Here is an 18,862-nt window from a genome sequence, read left to right as displayed (position 1 = left end):
CCAGGTCACAAGAATGTTAAACACCTGAACTTTTGAAAGAACATACATAACATTCATCTGTTTGCAACTCACATATATCAATATTCCAATAGAGAGGCGAAGTCCCTCCCCTTCCGGTGGACCTCCATTGGACCTTATTTCGGAAAAATTATGTATTGAAGTCAATGGAGAGAGAAAGATTATCTTTCGATCCCGTTTGAATTGTGCCACGAATTACACATATGATGTTTGTCAATTTAAAAGATAATTTTGCAAGTAAAAAAAAAAAAAATGTGTCGTAAAACTGTGAAGTAACACATTTGTTTGTGTGAAACGCTCAATGAACTACATCTCTGGTCAACAACACACGTCACCAAGATGGCCGTCACTACTGTCTTGTCAACAAAACGATTGACTACCCTCACTATCACCACAATGAAACACGTCCTGAAGAAAGTCATGCAAAGCTGCCTGCCTGCCTTCCTTTGATTCTCTCTGAACTGCCTGGTCTTTTTAATGTTTAATGTCAACCATTTGTGCAGATAGCATGAAGTAGAGAAGATCGCTAGCGTTAGCGTTAGCATTTCTCCCCGGGCTTAAATGGTGTATTATAGAATGATCACACCGGTGACAGTACTCTTCAAAGGGTTCCACAATATGACTACTACTCTTACTGTTTAACATTTTGGGTTACTTCATGTTACTTCATGTTAAGGCTAATACAAATGACAAGGCTGTAATGCTAACTAACGTGCTAGCTACTAGCTAGCTTGATCCACACACTCCTCTTTCATCAGACGGGAAGCGAAAGAACGAGCAAGACCCATTGCTGGTATAATAACAACCTGGTACTAAGCACACAGGCATCTTGTTAAAGTTATCTTATCTTAGCCAGCGCCATATAGATAGATTCTATCTATATGGCGCTGATCTTAGCTATCTCTTAGTGGAGGAAAACAATTGTGACATCACTTACGCGACTCTGGGATTTGTAGTCTTTCTAGTTACGTATTTTTCATAGTCTTATATTTCAACAGTTTTACGACAAACTGTGACTTTTTTAACATGGAAATGATTTTTTAAGATTGACAAACATCATATGTGTAATTCATGGCACAATTCAAACGGGATCGAAAGATACGTTTTCTCTCTCCATTGACTTCAATACATTATTTTTCCGAAATAAGGTCCCATGGGGCGGAAGTAGATGGGCGTGACTTCGCCACTCTATTACTGTAGACTATTCTGCTTATGGCATCAGTATCTACTGTGCATGATTAGTGAGTTGGTGTGTGTTTGCAAAATAAAGACAGGGGCCATCCTCAGGCAATAACAATGCACTCCTCTCATTAAAAACAGTAATTTTTGCATTGATCAATATTGTCATTTTCTAAGATTTAAGAAAGGAAATTCTCTGTAGGCCTTTTTCTATTGTTGTGTCTGTATTTGGGAGTATGTTCATGTTCACATTCAGCCTCTCCCTCTTCCCCTGGCGGCTCAGGCACTTAGCCCATAGTGTGCCCCGCTCTGCCCTCTATTAGTGACTGGTACCAGGGTTCAAGTGGGGCTACAGGTCCCTGAGAGAGAAGAGAGAGAGAGAGAGCTCACTACGCTGCACACAGAAACCTGTATTCGTACCTTATTGTTCACCGTATAAAGAGAGTCCCACACAAGTCTGCTCACTATCTGTGCTTCAAGGCCAGTGGGCGATAATTATTAGGGAGTGCAGAAGAGGCGTGAAGGCAGTAATTAGATACTTATATTATTAAAGTGTAATCTGTGGCCCAGATCACGGTGGTGTAATTGACTCCCACAGACTTTTGAGGCAGGGCTTCCTTCAAGTTCTTCTTCTTGTAAGAGAAGAATATGCATTATTTTCTGATAGAAAAACTAAGCCATTGCATTGGTGTGAAGAAGCGGGTTTACACAGTTACAAAACACACACAATGAAGCAATTTGTGAAGTGAAACAAAACCTGGAGTCGCTCTAGTCAATGAATTGCAGATCGGTTTTTGTAATTGAATCAGCAGAGTTGTTTGTGTGAGCTTTTACAGCCAAACACGCTTCATTTCATTGTAATTCAAAGTCAAACGTTTTATGAACCAGACAAAGACACAGAATCTGTGCAGCATCCCTCAGGGCACTGGATTGGTTTCGGAGAACACAGTTTTCTGTAGCACTGGAGCAGCTTCAGGAGTTTCTCTTGATCCTATCTTCACCATGACTGAACTGTGTAACGATCCAGTGCTCACAGATTATACGTACTTCCAAAAGGTGGAAGATACGAGAACTTATTTTAAAGAGACTGCTTTTTGGGCTTTCCTCTGTGTTCACTGGAAAAAATGCTGCTCCGAAAACAAGCTGTTTTCACTTGAAATAAGTACAAAAATCTGCCAATAGAACAAGTGAAAATTAGCTTGGTAAGATGTCTTGAAATAAGAAGGGATATTTCGATAAATCACATCTTGTAATTAGCTGGAGAACTCATTCTGAACTATATTTGACCAGAATCAGGACATTTTGTTACAATATAAACCACAAATGCTCAATTCTGTTTTCTGATGTTAGTTAGTTGGTGATTTCCTAATAAATATGTATGTGTTTCCTCTGAGATACGACTCAAAATAATATTATTTGACTTAACAAGATGATGCTTTGTCTAAAAACAAGACCCGATATCTCACTGCAGTGTTACTTCTGAAGTTATTGTGTCTTATATCAGGTGGAGAGACATGTTCTGACTAGATATTAGACGAATATCCTTGGCAAGATTTCGAGTTTTTGTAGTGTAATATATGGTCTGAAAAAGCTATAGTCCCTGTGTTCCCTTCGCACATGATCACCTGTTGTGAGTAATCCGCCTCTATTCACTGCAAACGTCTTCCCCGCGGCACTGCTCTCTTTGTGGGAAGTCTTTCCATCTCTCGGGAGCGTTATGTTTCGGAGAATCGCAGTATTTTTCCTCACATCCCAAACTCTTACCTTATCCGATAGAAAGAAGTGAAGGGACAACTTTGAATGACTTCATTTCGCTGAATAATACATTACATCTCTTCACTTGAAGCAAATTTGTCTTCCATTCAATCTCAGAAATGGCTTTTTTGGAGGAGCCTTTGAAAGTTTGACTCCATGTGAAATCACTCCGGTCTTTCTTATTTAGTTTTTATCTTTTACCCCTGAAGCTATCTCAAAAGACTTACTGCAAGAAATGGTTAAGATTATCGGTCTCTTTCAGTCTGACATACATGCGTTGAATTTAAAATACTCTTTGTGCGGTGATGTGATTGGCGGGTTTAGGTAGATAGAAAGTTCTAGTAAGTTCTTCTTAAAGTAAAAATGGGTCGTAAGTTCTGGAAAAATACATTATTGTTGAGTTTTCGCAGATGAACATGAAAATATTCACCAACTTTACGAAACACATGCAGCGTTGTAGTATGTTTGCACCTGTCGGCCACCGTACAAATGCCATTAAGTTGTATTATATTCGAGAAAAGGCAGATATTTTACCACTGACACTCGCAATAAAACAACCATAATCAATAAACACCACTACAGGTGAGAGGAAAATGATGATTTTGCTGTGAGCTGTCCCTTTAAGACACACACACAGAAACACATTTATACAAACACCCTCAGAGATGCATGTCGTTCAGAGGTTAGCTGTCTGTCAGACAGTGACATTGATGTGCTTCATGTTTAGATAAATGTTGAAGGCTCAAACTAGACGACAGCTACATAGAAGGAAACACGCTGACTCTGTTTCCAGTCACACATCAGATCCTTGAACACTTGACAAAATGTTCTTATAAAGCCCAGACAGTCTGCCTCTCCTCGACGACTCCTCCCGTCTCCTCTCCATTTCAGTCTCAATTTCAAGGTGCATTATTGCCCACACTGGAGACTTTCAGCAAGGCGCCGCAAAAACAGAGTGATTTTGTACACTTAAGTGCATACAGTTCTGAAAATATGACTTTCCTGTATTGTGCAATTGACAGTCATATTCAATTTATTTCAACATAACTTTGCATGGTACTGTATGATGGTAATTTCTCTTTGCTCTGGTTCTCGTTTTCTCTTCTGCGTTGTCATGCTTGTTGCTTAAGACCAATCCAAACCGCAAGGGACGTTTGCTTTCACTCTCACACACACACACACACACACACACACACACACACACACACACACACACACACAATCACACACACACACAGAGACACAGACACACACACACACCATCTCACACACACACACAGAGACACAGACACACACAATCACACACACACACAGAGACACAGACACAGACACACACACACACACAGAGACGCACACACACACACACGCACACACACACAGAGACACACACACAGAGACACACACACACACAGAGACACACACACACAGAGACACACACACAGAGACACATACACACACACGCGCACACACACACACACACACACACACAGAGACACATACACACACACACACACACACGCACACACACAGAGACACACACAGAGACACATACACACACACACACACGCACACACACACACACACACACAGAGACACACACAGAGACACAGACACACACACAAACACACACACAGAGACACAGACACACACAATCACACACACACACACACACACACACACACACACACACACACACACACACACACACACACACACACACACACACACACACACACACACACACACACACACACACACACACACACTAGTCTGTAAATGATAGCTTAACTCTGCAGGAGGTAAAAACCATCTCTGGAATATATGAAACCTATCTGAGAGAAATGTGTAAAAAGAGTTGCAGCATAGTGTAGAACAGAGCAGTCTTTTATTTAAATGTACTTTAATACTTATATATTAGGTTTTTTTGCAATGAGTTGGTTTGTTTTTTCTGTGTGTTGTATTTGGCGCCAGACATCTGTTGCTAATGAATAATGAATGACTGAATATTACTGGCTTTTTGCCAACAGTATTTTAGTTTTAAGGAAGCTTCGTTTTTAGGTGCAACTAAACTACTTACTGTAAAGACTACGGAACAGTGAAATAAATTTTGCTCATGTAACTGTATGCTCTGTGTCACAACCTCACACACACACACACACACACACACTGTCACACTGCCGCTCCTCGCTCTGTCGTGTTTGATGGGGGTTGGAGGTGGCAGGGCCCCCTGGAGAGATGTGAGACCCAGCCACAGTGAGCAGTCTGGGGCCCCTAGGCTTTGAACGTTGGCCAGTCATGTCCTCTTCAAGCCCTATCAGTTTGAATATATCATTATTTTTTTCTCAGCAAGGCTAAGACCAGTTGTTTTACTTTGCTCTAGGCATTTGTGCTTATCTATTATTAAAATGCAGTTCATTGCTCTGCTGTAATTAAAACACAATTCTCTCTTTCCATTCTTACTTAATGTCATGAATTGTGTTGTAAGCTTTTTTTGGTGAGTCTCTCTGGTAGGCTGTACTTTAGCCAGCCACCAGGGGACGATATGTTTTGGCTATACTTTTTTAGTATCTGTCATGTTGTCAATCTTTATATATATGCTATGATCCTGGATGATGTATGGCATGCATGAGTGCTTCTCGAGAAAGCTGCAAGCAGATGCCAATCGGCCATCTTGAACGTGTACCGCACTACTTTAGCTAAAAGCATCGCTGTTTCTAAGTCAACACACACAGAGCACGGCTTAGACTTGTTCATTTCTATACTCCATGGAGCAGGAGTAATGGAAAGATAGAACATGCTGAGAACATACTGTAGCTCACATGCAAGCAATTTCCTCTTTACATTCGAGATGATGTCATTTCAAAATATGTCATGGTGGTCACATAATGTACAGACAGAGAGGAGGCTCTGCTCTACCCTGCAGTGTGTGTATATCACTGCTTGTGGATAAATGTGTGTGTAGGGTTGGGAAACCAAGATATTTAGGATATTGTATGTATAGGAAAACCTGCCTTTCATTAAGCTTATGTAGGCATTAGCAACACATGAGCACATGCTACAGTTTAAAAAAGCAGAAAATGCTCCGTTTTAGTTTAACACACACAGTTAAGCTCACACACTATTTTATGAACATATAGGTTCACCTGCTGAATTAAAAACAGAACCAATGAAGCAAAGAAAGTGAAAACCATGAAGCAGATTCAGGCAGTAGACGTATATATTCACTCTTAAAGTATTATCAGAACAGCTTACAGAGAAGAGATAACATCTGATCCTTTACAACAAACACTATATGCTCTTTTAAGGTTTTTACGAACATTGTAATCCTGCTAGTAATACCCAATTTCTAGGAATGTAAGTGTAATCTGATCAGATTTTTTTGGATCGTAATCCATTACTTCCCAAGCTTGTGTGTGTGCAGGAGCAGGGTTCAAAACTTGGAGGCTAAGATGGAACAGCTGGAGCTCGGCTAATGACTGTAGTTTCTCTTTTGAGCGGACAGATGGACGGGTGGACTCTGATGTCAATCTCCTTCATGCCCCACTGACCTCTTATCACCATCTCTCTCCCGCTCTCACTCTCTGGCCCACTCACTCTTTTTGACATCCATCTGCCTGTAGAGCTTTGATAACATTTTTTCCAATTGTGAGGGCTGTGTAATACAAGAAAAAGGCCACACACACACACACACACACACACTTTCTCCCCCCTAATATATAGCATGCTGAAGGAGAGAGGAAAGTCATCCACATATCTTCAGGCAAATACACAGCACATAATAAAGAGATGTCAACCTGATTGGATAGGAGATACTTTAGGGACTCAACAGACGAATGGCTCCTGCATAGGTTGGCCCTATACTGATAAGAAAAGGCAGTGATAAGACGGAGGAAGAGGAAGGGAACATTTTAAATTCTCTTTTATAGGTAAATACTTTATTCTGCCCTGTCAAAGTGAAAAAATTGTGTGATTTAGAATACCAATCTAAAAGATATGGCTCTCTTCTCTCTTGCTTTAATAATTCAACATGTGCTTTATTTGGTTTTCCAAAGCAATCTTAATTGTAGAGTAGCTTTGTGAATGTGGTAAATCATCCATCTTTTTATGGGTCAAGGTGGTCGGACGATAGTTGGTCTGATTCGTTAAGCATCTGGGATTTTAGGCTTTGCAAAAAATCCATTTACATGCACAAAACCCTATATCACACACTACAGGAAAGCATAATGGGGCCTCTTTAAAGATTAATTAACTTTCTGAATGTGGTGAGATGATCGTTTGCCCTATTTGTCGAGCAAAAGGCACAAAACACCTTCATTATTAATACAGCCTGATGATCTTGTGATGGATTGGAGCTTCAATACTGTAGCCAGAACACTGTCGCTGTTATTTATCAAACAACCTGCTGTTAGTTCATTTTTCTCTCTCTCTCTCTCCTTCCTCTATTTTCCTCCTTGGGTGATTTTGCCTCCCTGGCTGTGCTGGAAGTTAAGACTAATTTCTCATTACACTGAGTTCAGCTCCACTTGGGCGACAGGGTTTATATGTGCAGCACTAAGTCACAGTGGAGCCCTGCAAGTTCAGCCAGCCGCACCGACCATTGATTATGTCTCCAGAGTGTTGAAGAACCAGGCTTAATTTTAACATTTCAGGCAGCTCTTTTCTCAGTCGAGGAAAAACGACTCTGCCTGTCCTCATTTGTCTGCCATTTGCCATTTCTGTCTAGACACCAAAGCATTGTCACCACTGTCAAGACATGCAACTTGTAGGCGTCTGATCAAGTGCTGCATTCAGGGTCTGAAAACATGTCTGTTCCTGGGATAAGTAGGGCCCTAATTGGAGATGTTGCTGTTGGAAGAGGCCGGTGAATTATGAGTGTGACACTGATGAGAAGTGAAACGTTATCTGTTCACATTAGCCAGCCAGGGTGACTCTCTGTGGCAGCAGATGATAGTGCCCTCTCAGCTCAACTATCAACACCTCTGTGTGTGTTGATAGTTGAGCTGTGTGTGTGTGTGTGTGTGTGTGTGTGTGTGTGTGTGTGTGTGTGTGTGTGTGTGTGTGTGTGTGTGTGTGTGTGTGTGTGTGTGTGTGTGTGTGTGTGTGTGTGTGTGTGTGTGTGTGTGTGTGTGTGTGTGTGTGTGTGTGTGTGTGTGTGTGTGTGTGTGTGTGTGTGTGTGTGTGTGTGTGTGTGTGTGTGTGTGTGTGTGTGTGTGTGTGTGTGTGTGTGTGTGTGTGTCCCATGGCAGCACCATCTGACTGTAACCACAGACTGCTTGGCAGAGGACACAAGTGTGGCTCTTTTTTCCCCCTGACCCTGAAGGCAGCACAGTCACAGAGCTATATCAATATGACGTAAAACAGGGGAGATCAGCAGGGACTCGAACAGAAAAACACACATAAGAAAACGTGTTATTATTATATTACCAGCAGGACATGTAGGGTTTTATATTAGATGTTATTGCAGAGGTGGGAAGTAGTGGAGTACAAATACTTCGTTACTGAACTTAAGTACATTTTTATGGTATCAGTACTTTACTCCACTACTTATTTTTCTGACGACTTTTTACTTTTACTTCTTACATTTTGAACACAAATACCTGTACTTTCTACTTCTTACATGTTGAACCCAAATACCTGTACTTTCTACTTCTTACATGTTGAACCCAAATACCTGTACTTTCTACTTCTTACATGTTGAACCCAAATACCTGTACTTTCTACTTCTTACATGTTGAACTCAAATACCTGTACTTTCTACTTCTTACATGTTGAACACAAATACCTGTACTTTCTACTTCTCACATTTTCCAAACATGCTGGTTCCTTTAGTTTGAATGTGTGTTTGGTGGCGTGATCATTATTATTTAGAGTCATTGCGTGCCTATTGATTTGAACACGATCCGTGTATCCATCATTTCCTGGTCTTCTCTAAAGAAGAGGGACCAATGAAAACGTTGTCATGTTGCCGTTGTTCAGCATGGAAACATTCATTAGCTAACAATGACATTATTGTTCTATTAATATAAAGGGAGGTCAGGTACTCTTTAAAACAGCTGCTAGTTATGGGTACTTTTTACTGAAGTACATTTCAAAGCCTCTTTACTTTTACTTGAGTAAAGAAGTTTAGTCAGTACTTCTACTTTCACCAGAGTATTTTTAAACACGAGTATCTGTACTTCTACTTGAGTAAAGGATGTGTATACTTTTGCCATCTCTGCAGGTGAGAGCTCAGAGCGTGCACGCGCAGCCGTTAACACACTGCACTCCCCTCTGACACACAGTTCAATGGGTTTCCCCTCACGGTGGATTAATAGCCGTGGCGGTGTGCGGAGAGAACGGACAGATTGCTGTGCTAACCGCGACTGTCAGATCAGCCAATACGCCGAGTTTATCAGCTGGAGATTGACTCTGGACGGGGGGCTGCAACTGTGGAGTCCAGCCTCCACTAAAAAGGCCCAGAGGCACAGCCTAATGGATGTGACGTCAATACCGAGAGGGAGGAGGAGGGCCATTAAACAGAGCATCAAGGCAATAAAAGTGCCCACTATTGTGTGTGCGAATCTACTCGTGTGGGTGTATAAGGGTACATAAATGCACTGAATGCAAAACCAGGGAATTTTGCATATGCAAATGAGATCTGAGTGGATTTTTTTGTTTAAATAAAGTCTCAGTGAAGCAACAGAGAGTGAGAGGTGGGAGAGGAAATATAGTGAGAGCATCAGTATGTGCTGTGTGTGTCTCTGGCAGGTGTCTGTGGGCTGAAAGAGGATCCACACATGAGTATGAATAATAAAACAGACACAGGGTGCCTCTCTCGCACATGCATAAATGCAGTCGCACACACACATTTTTCCACTGTGCTGCTGGATGAACAATGCTTTAAGAAAGTGGTCTGCATAGAGTCCTCCGAGGGAACGGCACAGTGGTAATGAGAGTTGATGGATGGTACTGATGGGGCTAAATTCACAACACTGCGGAGGAAGAGAACGCTGCACCAGTGTGTGTGAGTGTGTGTTGTTTGCGAGGAAGCCGTGCTGTGTGTGTTTGTGTAGGAGTGTTGTGGGGGGGCTACTCTTTGGAAGCAGAGAGCGCTAATGAATCCAACTTACCCAACATCCGCAGCTGCCTAGCGACCTCGCCTCTCAATCACTCTCAATGGGCACCTTTTATTTATAGAGCCATTATTTTTAGCCCTCTATAATTTCAGCGCTCCACCTCTTGAAGAATTGAAGAAAGAGACAGGCTGCGAAGATTTAGAACTGCATTGATTAAAGTAAATGTAAAAGAACATTTTAGGTTTTTTTTTCTCATAGTTTTAGCCTTAATTATTGCAGGGTTGTCGCTGGGACCTGGGAATGCCAGGGGCTGAAACAGGTTGTCGCTCTTCTAAGTGGCTCTATTGTGCTTTGTGTGGTGTTCCATTTCCTGTAGTGTGTTATAAAGGTTTTTGAACATTAAAGCATGGAAACATGTCACAATAATGGCACAAAATACTAATATGAAGCATAATGGGCCCCTTTAAATACATTATTTTTAACTGACCTCACCTGAAATGTTGGTAAATGTTTACCTCAGTGTCTCTTTAGACTTTGGTCCATCTTCTAGCAAACCGAGTTACACCTGAAGATATCCTTGTTAGCCATTGAGGATTCCTCATGAATGCTGATCCGCTCTGCCCTGAATGTTAACCTCACCTCAATGTTGAAACCTGTCCATTTCTCTTTGATCGGCGTTGTGAAATCTAAGCTCCCCAAGGTGTTTCTTGTTTGCTCCCGACTGCTTGTTCTGGAGGCAGAAAATCATTGGCCAGGGAAAGAACAACCGCATCGGCTCCCAATACACAGATGAGAAAAGAGAGGCAGGTTTATTGGTTCAGCACATGGAGAGAAAAGAGAGGAGGGAAGGAAGAAAAATGGATGTAGACTTACTCACTATGAAACAATCAAGTGGAACAAGAGAGTGAGTGCCGCATGATGGTCATTTATTCACTCTCAAAAGCCTCCGAGCATTGGCACTACACAAATCAAGTCCATGAAATCAAATCTTCATTGAAGGCAACTGTGAAAAGACTGTTATGTAACTGGTACATAGCTAAGGGTCGGACTTCCCCCTCAGAAATGTGTGCATACACGCTTAACATCTGTGTGTACGGCCTGCTGCCTGTTTTCTCACCCTTCTGGTGTTGTGCCTGCAGACCCCACAGCCTGCAGGCACAAAACCAGAGGAAAATAGAATAGACTTGGGCTGGCCTTGAGTTGGCCATCTGGTCCTGGAGATGTGGTCCGTCTGAATTAAGCCCTTCTGTCTGTCTAGCACACATACACAATGCCATCCTCTCTCTAACTGGCTTTCTCATGTACTGTATTTCATCTTACGGGCACTGGCACAGCGCATCTGGCCGTCCAGTCTGCTGTTTCTCATGGCCATGTGTCTGGGCGTCTGTTCTGAGGGTCTGTGGTTTCAGGGAGAGAAAAAGGGGGGAGGTGGCAGAGGGTCGAGCTCATATCGATTCATACCCGCCAGCAACGCGCCAAGAAGCTGCTTTCATAATCCTCTCTCTTAAATAATTCACCACTCTCCCTCAAAATTTCATCAGCACCTACATATAGGGAACAATATCTCCCATAGCAGCCGCCGTGTGAAGAGTGTGTTCATATGAGAGGCATAAGATGAGTGGAGGAATCAGAATTATTACAGACCTGTTGCAACACATGCATGCGATGATATACAGACATGACAGTGTACTAGCTTCATGCCTGGGGGGTGTGAGACATCTGATTTATCTGGACTAATGCTCATACAGACCAGGTGGCTGATATGGCTGCAGACTAAAATAAATCCTTATTTTCTCATGACTCCTGTCATTTTGTGTCGCTTACCAGTGTCTGTTCCGCTTTTAAAAAAAAAAGGTACACAGTGGTTTTTTTTAAGTACATTTACTTGCATATTTTAAGCCTGAGCTATAAATACAAAACACATGGAAAATGACATGGAAATCCCTCCAGTTCTGCAGCAAGAAGCCATTAAGCAAATGGCATATATAACACACAAAAAAAGGCTATTTTGTTATTGCAACTGCCTCTGCATGTTTACCTGCATTCTTTTAAGTGCTCCCTTTGAAATTCTCCTCATAAACTGTATTTAATTGGTGTCAGCACACACTGCACTTACATTTTCTACAATAAAAACTGTCCAAAACTGACAGAACCAGACGTGCCTCAGCCATGAAAGAGAGTCACCAGCGTTATCAGAAGGAGGCATTTGATCTAATATCATGGAGACAGCTTTGGCAAGATAGAGAAGAGGACAGAAGGAGGAATACAACCATATAAAGGGTTTGTTTGGCTCCACAATTACAAACGATTTGGCAGCTAAAATAGACCCGTAGGCAAATGCCATCAAACCAGCCCTGTTATTGAAAGCTTCATCAAAAAAATCTTGGGTGCAGTGACCACAACCCTTTTCATAATGATTTCCCACTTTGTTGTCGACAAATACACACAAGCGAGCAGTAAAATAAAAGGCATTATTGTATTTTCAATCGAATTTGCTAGTTATTTAAAGCATTAAACAGCTTGAGGTTTAGAGCGATTTAACAATGGCCTTACTGTAGCTGTGAGAGACTTTTTAGACGTCTATTTTTGTACATTTTCACATCATCATTGATATTTCTTTAGACATTTTAAGATAAATTAGCTTTAATTCCCTGCTGCAGAACTTGTAGCATTGTGTCTATTGCAATGGCTTGAACAGCTGTTACTCTGCATGGCCTGGCTTTATTTACATGTTAATAGTGAAAGATTTAGTAGAGATTGGAAGCTAGTAATATATTTCCCTAGCAGTATATTTGTCAAAAGTAATGTTATTATTCCTAAAAGGGCAGTAAATCTGCACCACAAACATCAGTGACTGGTGGTTGTAGCTCTCTTTTCTGCAGAAGTAATAACTCACATCTTATTCCTGTGAGTAATCAGGGAAACAAAGTAGTGGTTATGACTGAAAGGAAAAGCATTTTTCACATGTTCCTCCATAAGCTAGCTTGCTCCAAAAGCATTATGAAATAAAACAAAATACTGTATTCAAAACAAGAGATTTGTACCTCAAGTGAGTTGACAACCTGCAACTCGACACACATTTTCCTAAAGTATTTAAAAACATAAAACACCTAGCAGCATGTGTATTTATACTGGTTTGATGTGTTATCTGGATGTATACTCTGGGGACTGTTGTCTTTGCCCTGCTCTGTCATATCCCGCTAACTCAAGCAGGCTAAATTTAGGAAATTTCCCTGTGTCATGCTGAGACATCCAGGTGAACGTTGTGAGAAGGGAAATGAATTCTGTGTGATGGAAATATCAGTGGCTCCCGCAGCCTCCTCGTCTCCCATCTGTCCCTCAATATCCACAGGGATCATGCAGCTAGCTCAAATGCTAAACTGACACTGTTTGAAACTCTGATCGCTGTCGACTCCCATGGCGGATGTTTTTCTGTTCAGCAGTTGACAAAGTGAGAAAATGGTTGGAGGTTAAAACTAAGACAGAGATATGTAAGAGTATTAATGCAGTTTGTTGTTGAGTCACATGAGTGGAGCCTGTTAGCTTAGCCTAGCAAAAACGGAGGGAAACAGCTAGCCTGGCCCATTTTACAAATAGGTTTTTGTACCTTTTAACAAACAAGACATCATGTTTTATAATATGAGCTTTACAGGTGCTGGTAGGTGTATTTAGTTACTAGATTAGTAATAGGTGTTTCTAGTTTTAATGCTAGGCTACTGTATAGCTGCTTTAGCTGCTAACTGCTAGTTAGCTCAAGCTTAGAAATAATAGTTTCTTCTCATCGAACTCTTAGCAGAAAAGCTTCCTTATATGCACAACTTGTTATCGAAGATATTGTGAAAACAATACCACATATATGATTTAACAGATGATTATTGAAAGAGGAATTCTTCATAATGAATACAAATAAGATTAGGCTCACTCTGGTTTATCTTGAGCCTTTCTGTCAGTCAATTAGCATTGATCATGACAAAAACATTGATGACTTAACTTGATTCAATTTATTTAAGTGCCTTTACACATGCATATTATCCATTTTACCTAACTGAGGTATGTGAACACATTTAAGTAATATGTTTTATTGTCTCAACGTGATGAGTTTTAGTTGGTTTGTGAGTATTTGGCCTCAAGTTTTGATCAATTTCCAAGTTGGCATGATATAATATGCAGAATTATTCAAGGCTATTATCAACCTGTGTATCAGATTGAACAACAGACATGATATTTGGACATCTGTTAAGTGGGTGATCATTCATCAGTGTGCAATAATGATGGCAGAAAATGCTTAAAGTTTGTGTCTGGTTAGATGAGATATCTAAGACGTTATCTCTTAGACAATGAACCGTAGGCTACTCTAATTGCTTTGCACAGCTATATGCACAGATGGATGCTTGACTAATATCCCTGATACAAATAGACACACTCCACTCTGCCAATCTTTATTTTCAAGTGATGTGAAATGTAGGTTAAATCTGCAGAGAGAGTTGGACTTTCACTCCAGGTTTCAGTAGATTGACCTTAATACTATCTCTTGGAGATATATATGAATTGTTCTTCTCTAACACTGCAGTAATAAAGATGGAAGCTTAGGTTGAATTGTTCTTTGTTTTATCTCCTCATCCACTGCAGAGGCGTCAGAGATGTACGGCAATGTAGTCTTCAATAAGGCCAAAAATGTATATCTATTATTAATTTGGGGTGGTGACTATATATAGTGCACTGTGTATGCGTTTTCACTTCCTATCAATTTATTAAATGTAGAGGGGTGTGTGTGTGTGTGTGTGTGTGTGTGTGTGTGTGTGTGTGTGTGTGTGTGTGTGTGTGTGTGTGTGTGTGTGTGTGTGTGTGTGTGTGTGTGTGTGTGTGTGTGTGTGTGTGTGTGTGTGTGTGTGTGTGTGTGTGTGTGTGTGTGTGTGTGTGTGTGTGTTCACTTCCTATAATGTTATTTTTAGGGAGTGTGAGAGAGTGCCGTTTGCTGCACTTTCTCATGACATCCCCAGTGCGAGTTCAGGATGTTGTTTTGGGTGAGAAGCCTCTGGTTTGTTACTACTATGTACCACAAATTGAGTGTTATACTAGCGTCAGAACCTGCTATCCCAATTTAAATGACAGCTGTTTTATTACATAACCTTAGAAATCTTTGAGAAAGGTTTGTTGAAACAGTTTTTGTACACATAGCAGTGAAGCAGGACTATTTCTGTAGGTGTGATCGAACAAATAATCTAACAAAATGATTAATTTCATCATTAAGACAAACTAATAGACTACAAACCATAGCAGATTGTTCCTTTAAAGTCATCCATCTCAGCTGTTTGGACGAGCGCCATGTCTTTAGGCTAATGCACAGTTCTGGCTTTTCTAAAGTCCTTCCTCTGCTGTTTTTTTTCTTATCACTCACTCCTATCACTTCAGTCAATAAAATGGGATCTTACAGTCAGCGTCTGAGTCACGGCATCGTTGATGTCTGCATTGTTGTGTTTTTCTTTGCCAGAGCAAATTCTGTATAGTCACTGGCAGGTTTTTTTATCAACTTGATAAAAGATTTAGCTTGTTTTGCTGCCTATGGCAACAACTATAGTCTGCAGATAATATATTCCTATTGTTGAGCTTATAATGCACTTTCACGGCACCTAACAATGCCAGTAATACCAGCTATATTCCACCTCTTCCCCTTTATTTGTGTGTCTATATGTGCAAAGTTTTCATTCCAAATTCAGATATGTGTTGGGGGGAACTGTTGAATATGGAATCTGTTTGAACCCCTGAGGAATAACCACAAACAGGAAACTGGAAGGATGACTTACAGCTGCCCAAACTCGCAGTAAAGAGCAAACACAGTCCCTGGGAGACTCTGACTCTCTTTGTCTCCCGCCTCCATCTCTCTACTCCCCCCTTCTGTATCTCTCTCATCCCGTCGCCCTGTCTCGGATCAGCAAGTAGAGGAAATAGCGCAGCAGAGGGGAGTGGTGCTGTAACTTGATTTACCCTGCCTGCTGAGTTTATGCTACTTGAGCACTTGAACTCAACCAAATGTTTATTAAGTACGGCTGCTAATCACATCCAGAGGAGACTTTTTCCTCCCGGGGTGATGTTTTGCATGCATGTAAACAAACTACCACCTGAAGACTGCCTCCGAGGAAAGATACATTATAAATGATCCGTATGTGGAAAAGTAGTTGAAGTTTTTTCTGTGATGTTGCCGTGTCTTCTCTTGAGGCCTCGTGTACAGCGGGCCTGCAGCACAGCGATACGCTTTATCAGCCCACTGCTGTCTCTGATAACACAGCACACACACACACACACACGCTGCTTCACTGCTCAAGACCAAGTTATCTTCCTCTTTTCTGTGCAATATTAGCTTGTAAGCAGGAGTTTATAGGCAGGCTTTGGGAGTAATAGTTACATAAAATACAGACGTAATTAGATGACATTTCATAAAATGTGGGATTACAATGTTAGTAACAAACTAAAAAGAGCATATAGTGTTTGTTGTAAAAGGATCAGATGTTATTTCTGCTTTTTTAAACTAGTATGTGTTTCCTTGTTAGGCTACTGCCTGAATATGCTTAATGAAAGCCTAGATATGGGTGAGCATGGTTGCTTTCTGCATCCTTATTAGTGTGTAATCCTTTTTTCACACTTAAATATGCTGGTAAATATAGCTTATTTTCCCATATATTTTTTAAAAGCCTCAAAAGCTTACAATATGTACATATTTATAGCAGCGCTCCCCAAAAGCCTGGATGAGTCGTCCCGTGAAGGCCCTGTGCAGAGCGCTCCGTCATCCTGGAACGTGTCCAGAGATATTTTAGTCACAGCGGGGCTCAGCACAGTGGAGATTGTATCAGCACATAAAGAGCCCACTCACACAGAAGGAAGCAAAGACTTTCGGTTTTGCAAGCTGCAGATTACTGTCCGATAGAGTGACCACATATACCCGTGAACGCTCGTTCTGTTATCTCAGAGTCAGTTTCCTGCAGTAGATACACATTTATGCACATTTTATTACAGACATTCCTCACCCGTCGCCCTTTCCTCTCCCAGTGTGTGTGTCTGTGGCTGTCTTCCTTCACTCACTTGCAGATTTATTCCTGTGAACTCATGGTCACATAGTTGTTAGATTAGTTCTGACTTGATTTGTCTTTATTGAGTGTCAGTGTGATGAAGATAAGGGGAAGGGTCACATCCATCTAAAAATACTGAGAGCAGGCTGACAGAGAAATATTCTCCTCGCGACGCCAAACACACTCCTCACAAACACCCCCCCCACACACTGCCTCTTTATCTGTTTGTTCCTCTTAAGCATCAGAATTAGGAGCAGGGTTCGGAGGGTTACTTTTAAAATGTATTCCTAATTTAAGCATCATAATAAAAGTAGTTCACAGTATTTAATGCCTCGACTGTGTGTTAATGCTTTAATGTTCATACTGCCTGTGCTGCAGCACCTCTTTTCACCCTCTGTCTGAAACCAGAGCCCAGAGAGAGAGAGAGAAACTCCCTCTGGAGGGAACACAGGGATGTTAGCCTTTGCAGACCATTTACATGCAAAACTATCTATATAACACAGACCCCAAAAAAGCATAAAAAGGCATCTTTAGAGAGATATATATTGACATTAAAAATAATGAAAGTAGCCTAAATGAAAGAAACTATCCTCGATCAATATTTTAAAATGTATTATAACATTGTAATCCTGCTAGTAATCCCCCAAAAAATGAAATGTAAACAGTATTCTGATTGTGCATTTGCTAATGTACTAGTAAGTGTGGGGGAAACTTCTGAAGCAATTGGAAACAGGACTCAGAGAGGCACGAGGAGAGCTGGAGCTTTGATGGCAAACACTGACGGTTTATTTGGAGTTACAGCCGGAGAATTAACAAGACAGGTGGTGTGTCACGAGTTGACACAGCGGTTGCCAAACCAATTCTGAAGAACTCTTTCTGCAGCTCGAGGTTTGAACTAGTTCGGAGTGTAATAATCAACATTCTTTATCAGCGAGACTAAACAATGATGGACCCTGAATCTAACTAGAGCTCTCGTCCATAGAAAATAATGTGTGCCAGGGAACCTTCGTCCCTGAACAGTAAACTACCTCCTGGCGGCTTGTGCTCTGCCATAGACTGGCAACAACAATGCGCCCAAGCTGCCCCTCCTTAAGAGAGATAGCAGCAATACCCAAGGGCGTAGACCTATGCCATGGGAAAGGAGACAGTGAGAAGAGAAAATTATGAACTGTGTCAAAGGTTAAATACCTAAGCAAATTATTCCCTAACAGTAAAGGAATATAGTTACCTTTTTCATGATTACATAATCCAATTACTTGTAATCCGTAACTCCCCAACCCTGAGACCCCCAGTCTTTTCCTCACTCTATGTATTTTTCTCCATCTCTCTCTCTTTCTGGCTATCTTGTCCTGTCTTGTTGTCAATCTTTCACTCACAATCTCACTATCTCTGCCTCACACACCGTCACCAGCAGCACCGATTCATTCTGTCACTCTCTTGTCACGGCACACTATCTCACTCACCATCATGCTCGAGAAACTGGAACTCATTCTCCTATTTTATTGTGTTGCTATCCTCTCCCCAATTCCCTCAGTTCCGTTTTCTGTCTCGTTCCCTCACACCTTATCTGCCCTTTCCTTGTCCTATCAGCTTAGTTCAGTGACAGAGCCTGTCTCCATGCAATGCTCCCCACCAGCTGAAGGGATGCGTCATGTGCACTTCAGTTCAGTTTGAGCCTGTCACAGCCTGCCCCAACACTTCCAAAACAACTTCCCCCAGTGTAGACCGAGAACAACCCTGCATTAACCAGAGATGTTAAAGTGCACACATCCTTTACTCAAGTAGAAGTAC

At 41.3% G+C, this 18,862-nt stretch overlaps 1 protein-coding gene across 1 annotated transcript in view; it reads left to right on the top strand.

Moving 5' to 3' along the window:
• The window catches only part of LOC117495803 (sodium/hydrogen exchanger 9-like), a 66,918-nt gene that overhangs the window by 36,591 nt on the left and 11,465 nt on the right, over positions 1 to 18,862 (top strand).

This window comes from Trematomus bernacchii, unplaced genomic scaffold, assembly GCF_902827165.1.
Source record: "Trematomus bernacchii unplaced genomic scaffold, fTreBer1.1, whole genome shotgun sequence".
In the NCBI taxonomy this organism is placed as follows: domain Eukaryota; kingdom Metazoa; phylum Chordata; class Actinopteri; order Perciformes; family Nototheniidae; genus Trematomus; species Trematomus bernacchii.
This window is presented reverse-complemented; position numbering and strand designations above follow the sequence as displayed.